This window comes from Pyrus communis, chromosome 16 (genome assembly GCF_963583255.1).
Source record: "Pyrus communis chromosome 16, drPyrComm1.1, whole genome shotgun sequence".
In the NCBI taxonomy this organism is placed as follows: Eukaryota; Viridiplantae; Streptophyta; class Magnoliopsida; order Rosales; family Rosaceae; genus Pyrus; species Pyrus communis.
This window is the reverse complement of record NC_084818.1, coordinates 14,354,207-14,372,028: the sequence shown is the minus strand read 5'-3', so window position 1 is coordinate 14,372,028 and position 17,822 is coordinate 14,354,207.

Genomic DNA, 17,822 nt, shown 5'->3' with positions numbered 1-17,822 from the left:
AACTGTTTGTGCCTACGCGTTCATGGCGATAAGTACGTTAAGAATCATTTAATAAAATGAAAACTACACGTTTCAACGAGACAGTCAAACAAAATCAACTCAAGGGTAAAAAGGTAATTTCATAAGTCCATTAATAGGAAAATACACTAAATTCGGGATGGAGTTTCACAGAACAAATTGACTAAAATTGAAAAAAAAAAAAAAAGTAATAAAGTTTTCTAAGACCAATTCTTTAACAAAACCTATGAATATTAATTAACATGAAAAAAAAATTTGGTTAATTTTTAACATGAAAATATAGGAAATAATACATTTATCAATGCCTAGAGTGTAGCACGTGTGTATATCATGTTTTGATACCATTTAACAATTTAAGCATCCAACGTAATCAATTGATAACTAATAAAGATGCAATGATTTTTGAGCAACTTTTGCCAGACTTCTAATGTAAAATTCTCTCAACAATACTCAATATCATTTCACACATATTATGTTGAATTCATTTAATTACTAAATATGAACACTTGATGTGTCATATTGTACTATATATTTTACCATATTTTTAGTATTAATTTATTGGTTACTTTGGCGAAATTTGAGACTTTGAATTATATTTCCAATGTAGCTCATTCAACTTCCTCTTGAGCGTTAAGTACTCAAACGGATGAATTTTAGAGTGATTCCAATTGGTGGATGTTCATGAGTCTTTCAAGGTGATAATATCAAAATTCCAGATTCTTCTACAAAGCCTTTTGACCGTGACAAAGAAAAAAAATGCCCATTGTGCAGCTTTCCCATATTGACATTTTTGGATGTTTTGAGTATTTTAAAGGTCAATATGGCATATTTTGAGGAAGGTTCTATAGGAGGATTTGTTGGGGACGTCTTAAGCTTTGAAAAGAGACCTTTTGGAACCAAATCAAAGTTGATTTGCTCAGTCAAAAGTCTATTTTTCTGAGAAGTTTGACTTTAAATAGGAAACATTTTATTTGCTAGTTTAATATTTTGTTTTATGATTGTTCATAACTAATTTCTTTTGCTAGGGCGAGGCCACGAGTCTTAGCAAGAATATGTAGTTTTTTTTTAGTTTACTTATGATATTATACATGCAGGTTTTGAATTATTAATTACCATGTTTGAAACTATCTAATAGTGATAGACACCACGTCTTAAGGGTTGCATGATTTTTCAAAAGGTTTTCACAAAATTTATTGAGTCTTGCATTTTCTTGTTCAATATGGACATCACGGATGGGGTGCATGTTTGATAAGTTCTATGTTGGGGGTCCAAGTAGTGCATATTTTAGGAAAATCTAACCTCAAAATATGCATGTGTAAGTCATAAGTAATTGGAAGATTTACATAGGATTGTTAAAGTGACGGCGGAACTCTAGTACTTAAATTGGTTTCCAAAACTATTTTCTTTTGTTTTCTTTACTTTGCCAATTTATTTAATTGTTTTTAATTAAATTCGTTTTTAATACTTTAGGTCATAAAATCAACATTTTCCAAACGTTTATAATTAATTAAGATTTGATTTTAACATAAATTATTCATTCAATTCCTATGGAGAATGATCTTGCTAGAGCCATCTATACTACGATTACCTTATTTCTCTGGGAAGTTATTTTAAGTGTTTTATCCTTCCTTTTGCATGTCGTAAAAATCCTATCAAGAAATTGAAAAACAATTTTTTTATTTTGTGTAAAAAGGGAAAAGGAGATCAAGCTAGGAAAAGGATCATCGCGAGATCCTTTTCCTGAGAATCCGGAGGATCCCGTGATCATGACCGTTCATCGTACACCGTGCGATCAGTTTTCGTTAGGTACTATTTATATTTAATTTTAAATTTTAAATTTCAAATAATTTATGACCATGCGATGTACAATGAACATATATGATCACGGGATTCTCCAGATCCCTAAGAAAATGATCCGGCGAGAATCCCTTTCCATCAAGCTACACCTTTAGTACCAGCTGAACTTTGGACATTATTCCGCTTTGCCCTCCCAACTTTTAATTAACTCGTTTTTGGGTCTCCTCGAACTTTCAGTTAGTGCCAATCTTTCCCCCAACCGTCAATTTTGTCATTATATTTTTTGAAAACCAGGCCGTTTTAAAAAGAAAACAAACTTGTGTGGTTGAAATACAAATATTGGCATGAGATCAACATGAATGACATGAGCAAAATAAGTGAAAGGTCTAAAACACTCTTGTATAGATTTAATAAGAGTTGTTTATTGACACCCCACTAAAAAATTTAATTAAATGAGAGAGATGATATACCCACCCATCAACATTATTTCTCCACCCACTTTTTAATGATACTTTAAATTACAACTCTAACCATTTGCAAAATGACTTATAAGACCATCTTTAACTATTTTATTATTTTGTTTTTGTATTAAATTATGAAAATAGAAGGAACAAAAACATGAACCCAGCAAGTTGAAACCACCGCACACGACACTTGAATCCACTGTTTTCCTCATCTCTTATGTCAATTCCTTCCCATCCATTCGAAATCTTCATCAAACACCATAGACCCATTACAATTACCTTAAGAAGTAATTGGATTCTCTCATACCCATTTGACGTGGTTTTGATTTCCCTCTTCTACGATTAGTCCTCTACTTGAGTTGTAATTGCAGAGAGCAACTACGAGGTCAACCGAGGATGTTGCTCATCCTCATAGTCTTGATTAAATTAGAGACAAAGTTGGCTGACGGTGAGAAGGGGGTTGCTTGCCAACGAGTGGGTGGATGTGTGGTATTGACTAATTTTCTTTGTAAGGGATAGTTTAGGAATATCAGTGGGTGAGAAAAGAGTGTTTTTCATTTTTACCTTTTGAGTGGGGTGGGAAAATAAGGTGGGGTGGGGAAATAGAATTGTGGGGTGGGTCTAGTAGCTCTCTTAAATAATCATGTCCTAATATGAAATGACTCTTTAGGCCAGAATTTTAAAAAAAATAATTATTTAATGTTTACACCCCAAATCCTTTTTAGAGAGATCTAATCGCGAATAAATATATATAATTTTGTATATACGCTTGCATTATCCGATCATTATATTTTTCCTCAAATGTGAAGTATTATGCAGCATAACAAAGGTAATCTAAATAATCAAATGTTTTTTAGATGGTGTAGTAGTAGTATTGTTTTCTTTTGTTTTGTTAAAAATTATTTAAGAAATGTTTTCTATTTTATTTCTTATGATGGATGGGGGTGCAATTTCGTTGAGGTATCTATGATTGCAGAACCGAGAAACTGGAAGGGCTAATTGTTAAATTGTGGCCCTTTCATAAATTATGATAATTTCCAGGGTGACACAATTTCAAACTTAACCGCTAAAAGTTTTTGAAAATTTCTACACAACCAGACAACATATGAAGCAGCAAAATTATGCACGTTGTGTTCGTGGTGAAGACAAAGGCTTGGAATTTTTTCGGAACATAGGAAAACTTGGGATTGGTTTGGCGTGTGGGGTGTGTGGAGTACTGTGTGAGGTATGAGGGTAGTTTCGGTTAGTAAGTGGGGTGTATTTAAATAGTTTTTAATTTAAAAAGTAGGTGTGGAGTGTTTTAAGTAAGCGAGGTGTATTCATAAGAATAATACTTTGCTACTCAAAGATGAGTAAGAACTCCTACTCAAAACGCTTAGTGTTTTAATCTCAAAACTTTTTGCTTATGATCAGAATCGTTCATACTATGAATCATATTGTAAAGATCATCTCTACAAAAAATAAATTAAAAATAAGGTTGTTTAGTCAATCTATTATAGTACATATATAGACGGTTCATAATGTTTTTACTAATACTGTTCATTTGTTTTTAAACAGTTTGATGATTAAATGTCCTTAGTTTTAATTGATTTTTTGAAGAGGCGATCTTTATAGGGTGATTTATAATATGAACGGTTCTGATTATAAACACGAAATTCTATAAAGCACTAGTAGAAAAATATGTTTGCGCGACGGAAACTTGCGCGACGAAGCAAATTTTGTCACGCAAAGTATGTTTGCGCGACGCAAAACACAAAACGTCGCACAAAAGACCTTTGCGCGACCAAACTTTGCGCGACGAAGGTTGGCGTCGCGCAAAATCGCTTTGCGCGACTCAGATACATTTGGGTCGCTCAAAACATCTTTGCGCGACGCCAACCTTCGTCGCGCAAAGTTTGGTCGCGCAAAGGTCTTTTGCGCGACGCCAATCTTCGTCGCGCAAAGGTCTTTTGCGCGACGTTTTGTGCGTCACGCAAGATTTTGGCGGCAAAACATGAATGTTTTACCACTTTTTTCCTATTTTTAATTTATTTATTTTGTACTCATAAGCAAAAGGGCAAAAAGAAAAAAAAAAAAAAAAAAAAAAAAAAAAAAAACACACACACACTTTTTTTTTCTTTGCTTTTCTTTTGGGTTTCTTCCATTGCATTTTTCTCTTGTGGTATCCACTTGTGTAAATGTTTTAAATTGACGATCGAATTAGTTCATTGTATTCATGTAGGTTTAAAGAGTGTAGCTGTAAAAAATCATCAAAATCAAAGTTAAAATGACCGTTAAATCATGATTTTTCGTTTATACCCATCGAAAAGGTTTGTCCCATTACATAATCTCTGAATATTTGTTTTTTGCGATTTTTGGCGTATGCGATCTCGAAGCATATACAAACAAGTTTTACGGTTGGATCGTTGAAACTAGTTTCATACAATGCGTATCCCATCAAAACAATAGATTCACCAACACTTGGAGTTTATTTATACTTTCATTAAGTATAACATAAGATTTTCTAGTATCCATTTGTTTAAATATTTTAAATTGATGATCAAATTTGTTTATTGTATTCATATAGGATCAAGGAGTGTACGTGTAAAAAATCATCAAAATCGGAGTTAAAATAACCGTTAAATCGTGATTTTTTGTTTATACCCGTCGAAAAGGTTTGCCCCGTTACTTGATATCTGAATGTTTTTTTTTTTCAATTTTTGGCGTATGCGATCTCGAAGCATATACAAACAAGTTTGACGGTTAGATCGTTGAAACTAGTTTTGTACAATGAGTTTCCTATCAAAACGATAGATTCACTAACACTTAGAGTTTATTTATACTTTCATTAAGTGTAACATAAGATTTTGTAGTATCCACTTGTAATATTTTAAATTGACGTATAAGATCTCCAAGTATATACAAACAAGTTTGACGGTTGGGGTTCTTGCATTGCCTTTTTCTTTTGTGGTATCCACTTGTGTAAATGTTTTAAATTGACGATCGAATCAATTCATTGTTTTCATATATGTATTTACTGAGTAGATTTTAATTTATTTATTTTGTACTTATAAGCAAAACGGGTTTTAGTGTTTTGGGTGATGTTTGAGTCTTTTGGTTTGTTTTAGTGTTTTAAGCGTTTAGTTTCGCATTCTTTTAGTCTAGTTTAGTGTTTTAAACTTTATTTTATTCCAGATTCTTAATCTTGTTTTGTTTCTTGTTTTAGGTACTAGTTTATGACTCGGAGTTCTCATCCGATTCGTGAACATATCCTGGAGTAAAAATAAAAAAAATAAAACAAAACATGTTCATAAAAAATAAAACAAAATAAAAAATAAAACAATACACTGAATAAAACAAAACATGTTCATAAAAAATAAAAATAAAATAAAAAAAAAAAACATGGCAAAATGATGGAGCCTTCACAAAGGTTGTTTACGTGAAGCCCCACTACGTGGCAAAACTCTAGAAGCGGAAGGCATCGGAGCGAAAGGCATCGGAGCAGGAGGCATCGGAGCGGGAGGCATCGAAGATAGAGCATTCGAGGCCTCAATACTGGGTGGAACGCTAGATGACCCAGGAAAAAGGTGCCTCTGGAGATAAGCCGCAAACCTTTGACGGTCACTTTGAATTCGACCTTCAGATTCTTGCAGCTCATCAAGCTTTCTCTTCATACCCGTCGAATAGTTATTTGCAAGCACATGCAAACTTCTATTCTCGTACTTAAGCTGTTTGATCTCTTGCTTAAGATTTTCCACCTCTGCCATCAATGATTCCACTTGACGGGATCGAGCAAGCAGGCGTTGGCCCATGTTGGACACAGAGCCCGCACACTGAACACTGAGAGCGAGGGACTCTTGAACGGCCAACTCATCGGACCGTCCTGAAAGCAGCCTACTATCTTTGGGAGTAAGGAGGTTCCTAGCTACTATCGTAGCTGTTGTTGCATCCGTCATCACGGAGTCTTCACCTGTAAGAGGGCCATTAGAAGATAAGAAAGACGGGCACCATACATTACCTTGACGCGGCGCAACCGGATCACTGCTGAGACTCAAATCTAAGCAAATGTTAGATGGGTTAGCCATTTTCAAAAATGTTAAAAGAGAAGGGTTGGATGGAGTAAAATCTCAAAGGGCCGGAGACGATTTTCACGGATGGGCAATCTTCAAAGTGTGCATGTTAGAGGTGATCGATCACCTCTATAAAGACTTTGCGACACAACCACCGGATTTTCCTGCGTAAATTTCGTCAACACTCTTCAGACACAATCTCGGCTTTTCATATCTCTGACAAAGTTGAAGACGCGTGGAGGTTTGAAATGAGAGTAGTGAGATATGTCTCTCATTTTTCTAGAGAGAACAAAGGGCTTCGGGGTTTACAACAAATAATATTATTATCCTTCTGCACAGGGGATGGGAATGGACAGAAGAGAGCCGTTTGGCTCTGGGCTCGAGAAATCGAAGGGCCGCTTATTCAGAAATCGAAGGGCCGCTTATTCAAAGATCGAAGAGTCATCACTATTTGAAGTTCAGAAATCGAAGAGGCGTCGTTCAGAAATCGAAGAGGCGTTGTTCAGAACTTTTGTCGACAAGGGTAAAAGAACAGTACCACCACTTGCTATTGAGAAATCCCTATATATGTCGACCTTCATCTTTTATGGCAAGGCAGACCTGAAGAAAATGCCCAACTCTTCCTCACCTTTGAGGGCGCACTCCCAGCAAAGCCTTTCGAAATACTCAATTTTTTCTTCTTCCCCAAAGAAGATACCAGATGCCTGGTGTACAGATGACCCAGGAGGAAACGGTAGATTGAAGCATGTGGAGACAAGCACAACAAATACATGTGCTGATTCATTCACCGCTTCTTCAAAAGCAAAGGTATCTCATATCATCAAGGTCAAAAGCAAAAGTATCTCATATCATGCTCTTTCCCTGTCTTTTTCTTTGTCCTTGTTCTTACTCGCATGGCAAAGTGAAAGAAGCAATCAGCCGGCACTTGGAGTCAGTCTTCCGATCTGGGTCCGACTGCCTGGAATCTATTCCCTGGTTGCTTACCTAGCGTTGCTCTCGAGTAGTCATCTTCAGTTGTAGCATGTGGAGACAAGCAACAACTGCATATGCTGAGCTATCCTCTAACCCTCTTCAATACGAATTGGAAAGATTGAACAAAGAAACAGATAAAAGGAGGAAGCTCAGACCTTCGGGGGAGACCAAAAGAATCCTGCTGCCCAGTTCAAGAGTAGCACAAAGGAAAATCAACAAGTGGAGGAGACCAAAAGAATCTTCCAGCCCAGTTCAAGAGTAGCCTGTGGAAAATCAACGATTGGAGGAAACCAAAAGAATCTTCCAGCCCAGTTCAAGAGTAGCCTGTGGAAAATCAACGATTGGAGGAAACCAAAAGAATCTTCCAGCCCAGTTCACGAGTAAGCCTGTGGAATCACCAAGATCAAGCCTCAATGCAATCACCAAGGAGAAGATGGAATTGAATAATATATGTAAAAAAAATTATTATGGGTTTATGTGAAATAAAAATTGAACTTGAAAGGAGTAAAGTCACATTTTTGGTAATTTTTTTAAAGTTAATTCAATTAACTAAAGTTGATTCAATTAACTAAAGTTTGTCTACAAATGTTGTCCCGAAGGTTGGACATAATCATTACTTCCTATTACAATTATTAAAGTTAATTCAATTAACTAAAGTTGATTTGAATGTGATGATGATGGAGATATTTGCATAGGTGATAGAATCTTGCTGACAACTTTCGATATTCAGATGGAATTTGCAATTAACATCTAATATAGTTTGAGATTAGCATCTAATATCTTCTTTAAGACAATTTTTTATATTATATTATCAAAAGCTGTAATATCTTCATGTTCTTTAAGACAATTCTGCTTCTCTCAGGTTGAAGAAGATTTCTCAAGCAGCTATAATTTATTTTGAGATTAGCATCTAATATCTTCTTTAAGACAATTTTTTATATTATATTATCAAAAGCTGTAATATCTTCATGTTCGTTTATCTAATTTGAATTAGCAGCAATGCGATTTTGTTTCTGGTTTCTTCGTTTACATTTTTGTGTTGGTTTGGCTGTTTGATGATCCTCTTATCTGATGCTTGATTTGATTTCCCGGGAAAATTATATTTAGAAAGCTAATTAATCGAGTTATATATGGTTTGGATGATTGTGTGAGCCCTTGACAACTGTAACCGGACATGAAGCACTTGATTTTCCCTCTTTCTTTCCCTCTTTCCCTCCCGTATAAACCTCTTTCCTTCTTCCCTTTTTCCCTTTTTCTTTCCCTCTTTCCCTCTTTCCCTCTTAATCTAATAGACCACTTAATATAATTAATAGACCACTTGATTTTCCCTCTTTCTTTCCCTCTTTCCCTCCCGTATAAACTTCTTTCCTTCTTCCCTTTTTCCCTTTTTCTTTCCCTCTTTCCCTCTTTCCCTCTTTCCCATATATTGAATCCAAATTTGATTTTTAAGACTCATCTTTCTCCCTCTCGTTCGCAAGGCAGTGACGCCAAACTCGAAGCCGACGCAAATTAAGTGTATAGATGTCGCATTTGATCACTCGTCGTCGGAGCGTGACCAATGAGCCTCCTACACCCCTTACTGAGGCTACTCCTATGGGGCCCCAGGTGCCTGTCTCATCGACGTCATCAATATCCATTCACCCGCTCAGTGCACGACGACCTCACCGACGTCGTCGTGAGCCGGACCCTTCTGATCACACTTCCGCAGCATCCAGAGTCGAGGGTGAGGCCTCCCATCCAGGTAGTTTTTTTTCTAATTCTTGATGACTACGTTGTATTTTTTTTTCATTTTAAAATTATTATTTTTATGATGCTAAAAATTTGTTGGATTGTGAAATGCTATACTATTAGGGGAAGTTATGTTGGATTGTGAAATGCTATATTATCATTTTGGGAAATGCTATACTATTAGGGGAAGTTATGTTGAATTTTTTGTGAAAATTTAAGCTTTGGGTTTTCACCATTTAAGTATTTTTGGCCAGCTAAAAAAAAAACTAGGGGGCCTAGTCGAATGCTGAAGCCGGCACAGAGTGTACGTTTGACTGGCTCCAAGATCAAGATTGAGTATGACCCATTACATCATGGAGCGGCTACAGCTCAACAACATAGCATCATCGCTAGTAGCTGTGGTGTTGTTATTAAACAAATTTGTCCTATGCAGTGGGAGAAATGGGCAGAAATTCCAGATTGTACGAAGGATTTGGTGCGAGACAAGTTGTCGGTTAGTGTATTAATTTTTAACCTTTAACTACTTGGTTCTGCATAAAAATATTGTTCTTCTTGATGTTCTGTATATTCATTTTGACTCACTGGATTACTTAGGTATGTATCGAATCTAGTAATGAAATTAAATCATCCAACTCTTGTATCTCGTTATTTAATTCATTTTGATCTATTTCATCAATTTTTGAAATTACCTCTTCTGTTTCTTTTTCAAATTCATAAGCTAATCTTATCGATTCTTGTTTATTATAATCTTGTACTTTATGCCATGTCTGAGTTGCTTGTTCATGAATGTCATTGGGTTCATAAATTATTTTTCCGATTCTTGCATTCTTTTCTTCATAAATTAACAGAAGAAATCTGTTGCTGGCAAGATAGCTCGGGAGTCAAAGACACTTCTCCACCATTCTGGTTCGAAGCCCTTTTCATATAGGCTTCAGACACGACGTCAGGTAAAAGTATATTAATTTAGAAATTTTATACAATTTATTTATTATTATTGATTAATAAAATTTTCTTAATGTTTTTTTTTTCTTTCTTCAGGAGGGTTCTAAGTTCCCAGAGATCGACATGTTCGAGGACGTTTACGTTCGACCTGGAGATGAGACCACTGGGCAGCTTCATGTAAGTATATGTAATTGTTATTATTCTTATATGTATGAATCGTTCAAATATTATTTATATATATGTTTTTTCTTTATTATTACAGGCTCTTATGGTGGAAAAGAGCACTACTGTTCTCCAAGAAGCAACATCGCAACTTCCCCCGGAGACCCCAATTGAGGACGTCATAGTACCTGATGATGCAGGTTTTCAGATTTTGACTGATGTCCTAGATCAGAACTTCGGTCTTTGTCACGGCAAGGTTGTTCGGTGCATGGGGAAAGCACGACTTCGTGAGACTGGTGCCTCTTCTTCCAGATCAAACACCACAGAGGTCGATTCATTGAAGGAGAAAGTGATAACCCTAAAGGGTCAGCTTGAGGTCCAGGGCGAGCAGATGAGGGCCCAGGGTGAGCAGATGAATGAGCAAATAAGGGCCCAGGGCGAGCAGCTGCATACTTATGACGGACAGATGAGAGATCTTATACGAGCCATACAGATGACCGGCCTCCAAATCTCACTACCAATACCTGATCTTGCTACACCTTCAACCTCCGAGCCACTTCACCCTGCCGATACCCAGTAGCCACTTCACCTAGAAGATTACTTGTAGTTTTTTCTTTTTCATTTGGACATCTTGTATGTACATTTTCATATATTGTATAATTAAATACTTTTCTTTGGTTAATTAATTATTATTTAGAATTTAATTACAATATTATTAAAAATTAAGAAAGTAATATTTTTTACCAAAACCAAATTTCCACTTTGCGCGACATACAATACGTCGTGCAAAGCATGTTCCCAAGTTGCGCAAAGTATCTTTGCGTGACGTAGACTGCGTCGCGCAAAGTATCTTTGCGCAACTTGGGAACATGCGTTGCGCAAAGACACTTTGAGCGACTATAGTCTACGTCGCGCAAGGATCTTGAGTGACGTAGGTTGGGTCGTGCAAAATACGTCGCGCAAGATCCTGAGTGACGTAGGTTGAGTCGCGCAAAATACGTCGCGCAAGGATCTTGGGTGACGTAGGTTGAGTCGCGCAAAATACGTCGCGCAAAGACACTTTGCGCGACGAAGCCTTTACATGCGTCGTGCAAAGAAACTTGCGCGACGGATGTTGAGTCGCGCAAAATACGTCGCGCAAAGTGTCTTTGCGCGACGATGGGGTTACTTGCGTCGCGCAAAGCCTTCTGTCACTGCCTTGCCGCGACGTTTATGCGCGACGTTTTTTGACTTTGCGCGACGTTTTTTGATTTTGCGCGACGAAGGACCTGCGTTGTGCAAAGTGTTTTTTGTACTAGTGAAGTGACAATGAACAATTTTGAAAATTTTTAAGTAAGAGTTCCTACTTATCTTTGAGCAGTTATGTATTGTTCTATTCATAATGTGTGGTACTACTAAAAAAATTATCTAATAAAAGGATTTTGCATATATTATTGATATGATATCTACAATAATATTCTAAATCATCTACATGTGTTGGTTATGCTGTCTATATATTCATAATCTAATTGTTGATGGCAATAGACAATTGCCAACAGGAGATTATTACAATTTTTATATGCCTCGTTTAATAGTCTACATGTTCGCCACATTGTTGATATTGTTGATAATTAATGGCAATATATAGTAGTTCTTCTTCGTCTACACACCCATATCTGCAAATTGGAAAAAGAAGAGACTTGATTGAAACTTGTGATTGTAGTTCGCAACTGTTTGATTTTGCTACAACTCTAGCTCCTCTGTTGGGGTATGTGTTGTACTTTGTTCCAAATCTTGTAATTTGACCCTGCATTTCATCAATGAAAATGATTATTATTGTAAAAAAGAAAAAACATAACAAATGTAAAAGAGAATTACACACTACTAGAAATTATGGCTTGCCCTGCCCTATCAAATTTTGAGCGACGCACGAACTTTCGTAAAACTTCTTACCTGATGGATTCATAGGTTCGCAAGGTTTGTAAAGTCAACATTTAAGGTTTGCTAGAAAATCTTTAGAGAGAGAACAATGTCGTATGGTAAAAATATTTCCGGCGGAAAACAGTTGGCGGCAAAGGAAAAATTTGGCGCGCAATTAATGAGGGTTAATGGGGCGGATAGCTGTTCGTCATGTAAATATGGTTTAACCAACAGATTTATCTGTCGTGTAAGATTATGTGGTCGTCTACAAAATCCTAATTTATGACGTGTAAAAAAACAAGGGAACATGTACTTAGGAGAGAAGCAGTTGAAATTGTGCGACGACTGATTTTGTCGAGCAAGATCTAGTTCACCTTTTAGCTCAGAGTCTGCTGCCTTGTTCTCCCATTTTCCTCTCACCGTTTTTCATTGTTGTGCTTTGCAACCCCCAAGTCGTCCCCCGCTGCTTCTCCCTCCCTCTATCTCTTTCTCTGTCTCTCTGTCTATCTCCCTCCATCCTCTGTTGCATCTATCACCATCTCTTCCTCTTCGAAATATTTGAAGGTTAGTTTATTTTGAGTTTGTCATTATTTTTCCTTCGAATGTGTTATTTATGATTAGTTTTTAGTAGGAAGCATGAATTTTTTTAGTTGTGATATTTGTATATGTTGAACTGTGTAGGATGTGAAATTTGTAGTTGTTTTTGAAATATATTTGGAGTCGGGAAATTTAATTGTGCAGCATTTTTAGTGTAGGAATTCGTGGTGTGAAAATTGTTAAATTATGCACATAAAATAGTGGCATTTATATCCCAGGGGAAGATGAAAAAACGTTTTTTTTTTCTTCAGTAAACTGTTGACTGTGGTTCAATCGTGATACACAAAACTGTAAGGAAGAGATGTTGTTCAAGTGTCATTGGTATGATACGAACTCGGACAAACTAAAAAGTGTCATTCAAGATATGTATTTGTTATATGTTAACACAAACACTCGATGGTTTGAAAGTGATCCCTACATCCTCGCCAACACGGTGAAACTAGTATTCTACTTGGATGATCCAAAGCTCAAGGGTGTTGGAAAGTAGTCCAATTCTTACTACATAGAAACATTTGGAACTTGTTGGCTCAAGGTGACGATGAGGATACCGACGATGACCTAGATGATCACGATGCGAGTTCTTCTTCATTCACCACAAACCTTCCTAGAGTCCAAAGAAACCACATTGTTCAACCACCGTTCGAGCTAGAAGGTGCCCTTGAAATTGAAATTGATGCATTGTCTATTGACCTTGGATGCACACCACCAACTCAACGGAATTCCTTGGTAGAAGATAGCTGCAATGACTCAAGCAGTGAAAGTGACATTGAGAGGGACATGAAGAAAGCATATGAGTATACCGACAATGACTGAGAGTTTATTAATGTACAATTATTGTAATAAACTATATGTAATTATCTTTTTTAAAAACAAAAAAAAAAAAAAATTCATGCACTTACTCGACAGACCTTTGTCCCTTAAGTAACATTACGCCATATTTTACATGACAGACGGTTTGTTGGGCAATTTATTAGGGTATTTGTCGAGCATAAATTAGGGTTTAGGATTTAGGGTATTTGTCGGGCACATATTTTAAGTTTTCCCAACAGAGGCTCCTTATTTTAAATTCAAACCTTATTTCACATATCCAAATCCATATACGATTGTTGGACTCTGTATAATTATTGTCGACAATCCAACCGTCGGTATTATTCATATAAACTATGAGATCGTATACGCCAAAAATTACATAGAAAAAATATTTCAACGTCAGGTAATGTGACAAAATTATTCAACGATTACAAACTTAATGTAATTTTCAACAGCCATTTTATCTCCAAACTTTCCCGATTTCTACCAAAACAATAACCGACTCCATAATAATACAACGAACAAGCCCGATCATGAAATAAAAATACTTACAATAGGGATTAGAACAAAATCATAGATTACACCTAACAGTGTTATGGATGAAAACATTAAGTGTTGGTTGAAACACTTGTATTGTGGGGAGTCAAACTCCACAAACATGCTTTCAACGATCCAACCGTCAAATTTGTTTGAACATAGCACGAGATCGTATACATAAAAAATCATGACAAGTACACTTGGATGAACTAGGGATCGGTTAGAAATGTTGGATAGTTGCAAACTTAGCATCACAATTGAATGGCTATATTATTCATGATTTTAGTTATTTTTCCAAATGGTGTTATTTGAAGGTTGAAAAACAAGTCCATTACCCCTTATCTTTTGAGAATCGATTATCTTAATTTATAAAAATAATGGATATCTTAATTTTAAGGGAAAACTAACCAAAACACCCTGAAAGGTTTCATTTTAATCATCAGGACATAAAATTTTGATAATGCCCAAATTGGGCATTAGAAATAAGACAAGGAAGAAAAACATTTTAGAAAGATCACATGCATGCTCAAAACAAAACCAAAAAATGGGCTCCAAGAGACAACCATGCAACAAGCTCACATGCATTTATCAAGACAAAACAAAAGAAGACAATCAAGTTCACATGCAAAGCAAAAAGAAGACAAATAAGTTAGATCACGTTTTAGAAACAGTGATGACAATTTCAGCAACAGTAGAAGATGACAAGTACCAAGGAGATGTCCATACCATACATTTGTAAAGATTTTAATTTTTTCAGAGTATTCTCATTCAATCTATATAAGAGGAGTTCCATTCATTGTAAAAACACACGAAAACAACATAGCAGAGACACACCATACTCACACCATCCTTCAATCCTCACATACTCAAGCATCCAAAACCTTCCTAGCATCATTTGTAAACATTTCTTTGTAAACACTTCTCTTTGTAAACATTTTAATCTTTTCTTTCTTTAGCATGTTTGTTTAATTAGACTTCTAGTCCAAAACAGGGAAACACTATTGTAGTTATATTATTAATTTACTAAACTGATGATCATACTTTATTCGAGCACTCTGTTATAGTTGAATGGTTGCCATACAAATAATTGAACATTAACTAGGGTACCTCTGAGTTCAGCTGTTAAGGCCTTATACTTGTACTATGAGTGGCCGTCATGCTGAAACATGTCGAGTTCCATATGCAAGGTTTTATGTCTAGTTGTTATATTGGCCATTCGACTATTTAACCGGGCCTACTATGCGAATCTGGTATCAGAGCTAAGTTTAGCATTTTAATAGTATAATTATAATAGTGAAGTACCTTGAGGACGGAAGTCATTAACACAAGTGATATCACACTTGTTTATTTTGTATGAACAACAGATATTATTGTTCTTGTAGACCTTGTCAACCACAACCACCAGGTATTTATTATCCTAGACATCCAACTATAATTAGCATAAAGAGAAGATTAGCATATATATATATATATATCCAAAAGAATTAGTAGGACTTATAACATAGAAGTGCAGCATAAAGTTTTAGAAGCAAAAAGAGCAACATATCAAGTTTTAGAGACGCTGAGAGAAGAAAGAAAGTTTTTAAGAAACCAGTTAGCTGTAAATTTAAAGAAAGGTAGACTGTAGTTTATGATAGATTATCTTAATTTAGAAATTAGTGAACCTCATAAAAGAAAAATAACCTTAGACCAAAATAATTTAGTTTGTTATTTTCTATTGAGAAAGCATAATCATATTTTGCATAGTGAAGAAAATCTACAAGCCAATAGTATTGTAGATCTTATTATTAGTCAAGCAGAAAATATAAAATTAGAAAATAATAAGCATAATCATTTGTCAAACCACTTGTTAGGGCATTTTTAGAAAAATTACATAAAAATAATTAGACATAATTTAGATTATATTACATCTCAGTTAGAAGATAATAATAAAAATATTCAAAGGTTTCCTAGCAAAAGAGAGATAAAAGAGCTTATTGACCTCATAGATAGTAAGCCTAAGAAAGTAGAATTTAGATCACTAGAAATAGTTGAGCAGAAATTAGAAGTTCAAAAAATTCAATTAGTGCAAAAAGAGTTGAGTGAACAAGTAGATAAGCTACATAATAAAATAGATAAATTATTAGTTTAATGACCGATTCTAGAACTAGCAGAAAATATATCCAAGTTTTGAAAGAAATTAGTAAGTTAGATAAAGAACCAGTAGGATTAACAGATTTTTCAACACAAGTAGCTAGCAGTAATATTCCCATTTGGCAAAATAATTTAATTATTCAATTATTTTTAAGTTTGGTTGAAAAATTAGACCAAGTTGAAGAACAAATAATAGAAATAAATCAAGTTTTACATAAAGCATCTTCATCACTTCCACCATCTTTGTTAGAAAAATTAGAAAATTTAACTTTAAGTACAAATAATCATATTAGAAGACCTAAGATAAATCCTTTTGATAACAGAAAATGGAACTTTTTAGGAGAAAAGGAAAAGAAGTAGTTAGAGATGAAGATATTTATCCAAATGAAGAAGAAGAACAAGAATTTATTAGAAGAGGTTTTGAGAGAACACAGAAAAATAAATATAATTTGTATCAATTAGGCTTATTTGAAAATAGAAGTAAAATTGTAAGTAGCATTAGTCAACATGAAGTTAGCTGTATTGATAAAGAAGTTACACTTAATTTAGTTAGTAAAGAAGCAATTAGTCATTTGAGAAAATCATATTTCAGTCAGATTCACATAGGAACAATATTAATTGGAATAGCAGGATTAACCAGAGCACAAGTAGGCACAAAATGTCACATCCCGGCCCGGGCGGGACTACTTCCCGGGCCCGCTCCACTACCGTAGCACGATATTGTCCGCTTTGGGCTTACCATTCCCTCACGGTTTTGTTTTTGGGAACTCACGAGCAACTTCCCAGTGGGTCACCCATCATGGGATTGCTCTAGCCCCCTTCTCGCTTAACTTCGGAGTTCCTATGGAACCCGAAGCCAGTGAGCTCCCAAAAGGCCTCGTGCTAGGTAAGGATGGAAATATACATATAAGGATCACTCCCCTGGGCGATGTGGGATGTTACAATCCACCCCCCTTAGGGGCCCGACGTCCTCGTCGGCACACTCACGACCAGGGTTAGGCTCTGATACCAAATTGTCACATCCCGGCCCGGGCGGGACTACTTCCCGGGCCCGCTCCACTACCGTAGCACGATATTGTCCGCTTTGGGCTTACCATTCCCTCACGGTTTTGTTTTTGGGAACTCACGAGCAACTTCCCAGTGGGTCACCCATCATGGGATTGCTCTAGCCCCCTTCTCGCTTAACTTCGGAGTTCCTATGGAACCCGAAGCCAGTGAGCTCCCAAAAGGCCTCGTGCTAGGTAAGGATGGAAATATACATATAAGGATCACTCCCCTGGGCGATGTGGGATGTTACACAAAAGTTTTAGTGTCCATATATGATGATAGATGTGATAATCACCAACAAGCAGCAATAACAACAGCTGAAGTAGACTTAAGTTCAAACTTAGCAGTCATATGATGTATTGCAAATTATGTTATGATAATTAATGAATTTAGTAAATATATAAAGTAAGCATAAGAACAAAAAAATTATAATATGAAAGGAGAGTATAAAAATTTGTGTATTAGCTTAATGTATATTGGTAAAGTGTCTGATAGATATAATCATAAGTTTAATTTAGAATTTCAAAATTTTGGTTCAAACATTTGGTAGTAAATATGTAAATATGACAGAAGCAAAACCCGTAGATAATAGTTTTTTAGAATGAACTCAGTGGACATTACCTAATTTACAAGTAGCAAGAAATAGACAACAAGATAAAGTACAAAT